Source organism: Ranitomeya variabilis, chromosome 2 (assembly GCF_051348905.1).
Source record: "Ranitomeya variabilis isolate aRanVar5 chromosome 2, aRanVar5.hap1, whole genome shotgun sequence".
Lineage (NCBI taxonomy): Eukaryota > Metazoa > Chordata > Amphibia > Anura > Dendrobatidae > Ranitomeya > Ranitomeya variabilis.
In genome coordinates, this window is record NC_135233.1 from 460,783,592 (window position 1) to 460,789,591 (window position 6,000).

The following is a 6,000-nucleotide window of genomic DNA, read 5'->3' on the forward strand; positions in this document are numbered from 1 at the left end:
AAACGCTTGATTGTTCGGTGATCACGCTTCAAAAGTTTGGCAATTTCAAGACTGCTGCATCCCTCTGCAAGACATCTCACAATTTTGGACTTTTCGGAGCCCATCAAATCGCTCTTCTGACCCATTTTGCCAAAGGAAAGGAATTTGCCTAATAATTAAGCACACCTTATATAGGGTTTTGATGTCATTAGACAACACCCCTCCTCATTACAGAGATGCACATCACCTGATTTACTTAATTGGTAGTTGGCTCTCAAGCCTGAACAGCTTGGAGTAGGACAACATGTATAAAACGTATTATGTGATCAAAATACAACTACCGTAGCCTAATAATTCTGCACACAGTGTAATTATAACAATTGCATCCATGAATATATCTACAAAAGGCTCATACCCATTGTTACCCAAATGCGACACCACGCAAATAGCCCCAACACGCGATTCACATTGGCTTTCTCAGGTGGCCATAGATGGAAGTGTGTCTCAGCTATTCTTTATATACCGTATATACTCGAGTATAAGCCGAGATTTTCAGCCCAAATTTTTGGGCTGAAAGTGCCCCCTCGGCTTATACTCGAGTCACGGTCGGCGGGTGAGGGAGAGAGGGCGCTGAGGCATACTCACCTAGTCCCGGCGATCCTGACGCTCCCCCTGCCAGTCCCACGGTCTCCGGTGCCGCAGCTCTTCCCCTGTTCAGCGGTCACGTGGGACCGCTCATTAGAGAAATGAATAGGCTGCTCCACCTCCCATAGGGGCGGAGCCGCATAATTCATTTCTCTAATCAGCGGTGCCGGTGACCGCTGACAGAGGACGAGGCTGCGGCACCGAAGACCAGCTGTCCGGGGGAAGGAGCGGGACGCCGGGAGCAGGTAAGTATCGCATATTCACCTGTCCGCGTTCCACACGCCGGGCGCTGTCTCCATCTTCCTGGCGTCTCTCTCTCCTTACTGACTGTGCAGGTCAGAGGGCGCGATGACGCATATAGTGTGCGCGCCGCCCTCTGCCTGATCAGTCAGTGCAGGGAGACGCCGGGAAGATGGCGCCGAGGAGCTGCAAGCAAGAGAGGTGAGTATGTGTTTTATTATTTTTATTGCAGCAGCAGCAGCACAGCTATGGGGCAATAATGGACGGTGCAGAGCACTATATGGCACAGCTATGGGGCAACGGTGCAGAGCACTATATGGCACAGCTATGGGGCAACGGTGCAGAGCACTATATGGCACAGCTATGGGGCAATAATGGACGGTGCAGAGCACTATATGGCACAGCTATGGGGCAATGGTGCAGAGCACTGTATGGCACAGCTATGGGGCAATAATGGTGCAGAGCACTGTATGGCACAGCTATGGGGCAATAATGGTGCAGAGCACTATATGGCACAGCTATGGGGCAATAATGGTGCAGAGAACTGTATGGCACAGCTATGGGGCAATAATGGACGGTGCAGAGCACTATATGGCACAGCTATGGGGCAATAATGGTGCAGAGCACTGTATGCACAGCACAGCTATGGGGCAATAATGGTGCAGAGCACTATATGGCACAGCTATGGGGCAATAATGGTGCAGAGCACTGTATGGCACAGCTATGGGGCAATAATGGACGGTGCAGAGCACTATATGGCACAGCTATGGGGCAATAATGGTGCAGAGCACTGTATGGCACAGCTATGGGGCAATAATGGTGCAGAGCACTGTATGGCACAGCTATGGGGCAATAATGGACGGTGCAGAGCACTATATGGCACAGCTATGGGGCAATAATGGTGCAGAGCACTGTATGGCACAGCTATGGGGCAATAATGGACGGTGCGGAGCACTATATGGCACAGCTATGGGGCAATAATGGTGCAGAGCACTGTATGGCACAGCTATGGGGCAATAATGGTGGAGAGCACTATATGGCACAGCAATGGGGCAATAATGAACGGTGCAGAGCACTATATGGCACAGCTATGGGGCAATAATGGTGCAGAGCACTATATGGCACAGCTATGGGGCCATAATGAACAGTATGGAGCATCTATTTTTATTTTTGAAATTCACCGGTAGCTGCTGCATTTTCCACCCTAGGCTTATACTCGAGTCAATAAGTTTTCCCAGTTTTTTGTGGCAAAATTAGGGGGGTCGGCTTATACTCGGGTCGGCTTATACTCGAGTATATACGGTAATTCCCATCACAGGTGTGCAAACTATTGATCTTACATGTGGCGCATGTGTCACATTGTCCGCCAGGGAAGTTGCATCCCATCCGGCCTCCCATGACGATGCGGGTCACGGGGAACTCCCCAATGACGTCATGTCTCGCACGTGTCATAATCAGGCGCCACAAGTGATGCTCCAGTGTGCAAGACGTTGGAGACATGCGCACAGAAAATTTCCTGTCCAGAAATACAGGGAGCGCCTATCCGATAACATGGGTACCATATTAGGTATGAGCAAGAAAGGGCAGATATGTAACATTGCACACATGATCCACAAAAAGAAGACATTTATAAAGATTTGACATAATCTAGAATTATGAATAATCGCTATAGCAGTGTACACAATGCAAAGTAAGTAAAGTGACAAAAATAGGAAAGGGTACTACAAATCTCAGTTTTATTTAAAGTGACAGTGCATATAATAAGACAAATAAAACACAAACATACCACATTTCATAAATTACATAAACCCCATGTAGGAATAATGAAGTTAATACATACATATATAAAAGAATAAAAAAATGTGCAACTAAACAAAAACAACTGATTATATCTAGGGCCATACAGAATTCATGATTGTAGCGACATAATCTTTAGTTCACTCCAATACATCCCTTGCTTGGTGAGGATGAACCTGGTATATGGTAGATGCTTTTATAGGAACGAAATCAATTATATACCTTGTCACACAATTAAACATTGGAAACAAAAGGCACACAAATTAAAATCAATCCAGAGACAACATATTCTTATAAAAAAGAAATGAAGCTCAGTGCTTCATGAAGACCCGCCGGCACCATAGTGTCCAAAACCGAAATCCATCGGCACTCCCTTTGTGCAAGAATACGTTCAGCATCCCCACCCCCAATCTCAAAATGTATTCTGTCAATTCCCCAGATTTTAAGTTCATTGGGGCTACAATTGTGGAAGGAATTAAAATGTCGCTGGATAATTGTTAAAGTGCCAGAGTCATCCACATCGCAGATGGCCACGATATCGCTTACGTGTTTGCGTGTTCTCACGTGTAACTCCTGAGACGTGAATCCAGTATAGATCGGATTGCACGTACATCGGGCATAATATATCACGTGTGTTACTACAGGTCATATGGTCCTTAGTTTTAAATTCTGAGGCCGTCCGATGATGTAAATGATACAGATCGGACCAAGTTCCTACATGCCACCAAGTCACCACAGGGAAAGAAACCTGTTCTCTCGTTCCCTGCATTAAAGATGTTTTGAGGTTTAGTCACATAACGGCTGTTGCACTTGATATCTTGGAGATGTTTGGGGAGATGTTTGGATAAGACGGAATTGGTCATAAGTATTGACCAATGTCGATTCAGGATGGTGCACACGGTATTCCATTGATGATCATACGCTGAAATAAAGCGTATTCCTACGTCATTTGTTTTCTTGTCTTAGATGCCAATAAATCATTTCTTGATGCGCTTTTATCCCTCAAGTATCCCTTCTTTATTCTCCTCTTCCTGCACCCACAGTCTCTGAATCTCTGCCCAAAGTCTACCTCCTGCTTCTCAAATAAATCATCTGATGTACAAATTCTCCTAGCCCAGAGGAACTTACCTCCAAGAATGGCCTTGATGGTCGAGCTCAGGTGTGCCGATGAAGCGTGTAATAACGCATTCACTGAGGTCTGCTGACGATACATGTCTATGTATGGACCCATTTCTTTGTATCCTGAGCTCCACATCTAGGAAGAATATTACTTGATGGTGATAAGTATAGGTGAGTCTGATGTTGGAGCCGTTGTGGTTCAATACTGATATCAAAGTGTGCAGATCATTGGCAGAAGAGCCTTGCCTAATAAAAAGAATATCATCAATAGAACTAAAACATCCAAGGATCTGGGGGCGGTGTGTGCATCTTCTGGGAGTATTTCCCTTTCCCAGTAACCGAGAAATAGATTAGGATACGATGGTGCACACGCCGCCCGCATTGCTATACCATGTTTCTGTTAAAAGAAACGATCCTTGAATGTAAAAAAATTATGAGTCAGTATGAATCACAACAGCCCTAACACCAGCTCCCTTGTATCAGCCTCCAGATTGCTTGCCTCTAAAAAGAATTGTGAAGCTTCGAGTTCATCTTCATGGACGATGCTAGTATACAGCGAATCGACATCCGTCGTAACCAGGAGCATGTCAGAATCCAAAAATAGACCATCTAGCTGCAGGATGTCCATAGTGTCTCTGACATAGGACAGCAATGTCTCCACCTGTGGCTTTAAATGATGTTCTATGAACTGAGATATGAGATTGAATAGCCCTCCAATGGCAGACACAATCGTACGTCCCAGGGGGTAAGCAGGATCCTTGTGGACCTTGGGCAGGAGATAGAAGGTGGGGATAACCTAGAAGTTAACTGTTAGTTCCTCAAGTGTTTTTTTTATATATAATCCCCTCTCAAAATCCCACTTCAGAATATACATTCATTTCTCTCTGAATGGCGGCAGAGGATTCTCAGTTAGTTGGGTATATGTGTCTTTATTCCACAATTATTTAAAAGCCTCTCGCTTGTACTCCTCCATCGGCCATATCACCACGTCCCCACCTTATCCGCAGGACCACATCATCAAGTGATCTCAATTCTTCCAGTGTCCTTCGTTGGTGTGGGGTGAGATTATCCCTTTTTCTATTGTTTTTAATTGTTCTGAAATCATCTGTCACCAGTTTAGTGAATATATCAACCTGTGGACACAACGACAAGAGGGGAAATGTGGTTGATTTGGTAAGAATGGAAGGTAAAGAAATACCTGTTAGTCCTGAATTGGACTCACGTTCCAATTCCTCAAGAATGTGGATAGCCTCTTGCTCTGTAACAGCCAATTCAGAGGATGATTTGGAGGGTAGTTTTTTCAATACTAGTTTCCTTGAAAACAAATGAAGATCCTTCAGGGCTGTGAAAAAAATCTAAATACTTACATGGAGAAAAAGAGAGGCCAAGACCCAACCACACCTTTTGTGATTCTTAGATATGGTGTGAGGACAAGTTAATTACCTCTAACATGTTTGTTTTTGCCTTTGTGTCATTCTGATGGGAGACTGTCATCTACCATTTTTGGTTATTTCTTCCAGTACTAAACCGGTTATCCTTATTATGGTCCCTTCTATCCCGTAGAGGTTTCACATTATTGCTGTTTGGCGCTTTTTCTTCCACAGAGGATACAGATGAGAAAGACACTGAACGGGATCTTGGGTATGATCTATTGCTAACACTACTTCTTTTCCATCTATAGACACGATCATTTTGGAGGTTGGCCATGTCATGTTGATATTTCTTTGTTTTGGACCATATCCTTTTCCCCTTTTTGTAGCTCTAGTTCCAAATTGTTTTTTCATGTTGTTACAATTTCAGGAGTCAATTGTTTATTTCTATCATCCTGTACGGCATTCAATTCAGTGTCCAAGTCATCTAATTTGCTCACATTAGACTTGATAAGAAGCTCCATGAATTTCCTGGAACATTGGGATGCAGTATCTCCCCACTGCTTTATAAAGTCATCCTTATTAATGGGAAAAGAGGGAAAGACCTGTATTTGTTGTCGCCTTGGGATAAGACCACAATACAGAGGTGTTGCAGTGTATTATACCAGCAATCAAATTAGTAAATCTTCAAGAACCACAGGGAGACTAAAGAAAAAGCAAAAAAGAAAACTACATTAGAGAAAAAAAAGTCTCCTAAATCGCATTTCTTTATTATTAGGTTCTTTATTCCTGGAAAAATAACAAAAAATAAAAAGGTATAGCCACATCCATAGAGACCTGAAGTATAAAA